The sequence below is a fragment of the Pteropus alecto genome, unplaced genomic scaffold (genome assembly GCF_000325575.1).
Source record: "Pteropus alecto unplaced genomic scaffold, ASM32557v1 scaffold276, whole genome shotgun sequence".
Classification (NCBI taxonomy): Eukaryota; Metazoa; Chordata; class Mammalia; order Chiroptera; family Pteropodidae; genus Pteropus; species Pteropus alecto.
Window position 1 is genome coordinate 6,891,368 of NW_006438074.1, and position 600 is coordinate 6,891,967.

A 600-nucleotide genomic window follows, 5' to 3' on the forward strand; every position below is an offset into this window, starting at 1 on the left:
GGGGCTGCTTGCAGCCTCCTGGGCTTTGTCCCAGGCAGCTTCTGCTTCCTGCTGCCCACAGGGGCCTAAAGTGAGTCATCCTTGAGATGGGAGTCACTGATAGGCCACAGAACATCATCTGGTCACTGGCAGTCAGGGCGGGTTGCCCCGTCTGTGTTCACGGTGACAAAGGGCAACCTGAGAGGCACAGACTAAGTCCCTAGGCAGCTGTAGGTAGCTCCAGCCCCTGTCATGAGGGTCGTCCTCACCACAGCCACGTGCCTTAGTAACTGTTCCCAGGAAGCATCCTACTGCTTGCTGCACTGCTGCTTTTCCTACTTCTGCCCTCCCCTGCTGTCCCCTCCTGCTGTCACAGCTGACAACTCCCCAGTCTTCCCGGCAGCTGGGGGAGGGGCTGAGAGACTGTCCTCACACACTCCCACCTTGCTGGCCTGCAGCGGGTGAATAGTTGCAAAGCAGCCTGGCTCTGGGGCCCTGGTGTTGAAGGAGTGGGCTCAGTGTTCCAGGTGCTTCTGCTGAGATCTTTCCCTCAGCTATGTCTTGAGTGCCGACAAGGCTGAGCTGGCAGAGCTTGGCCAAACTGCTGCCATCTGCAGAAGG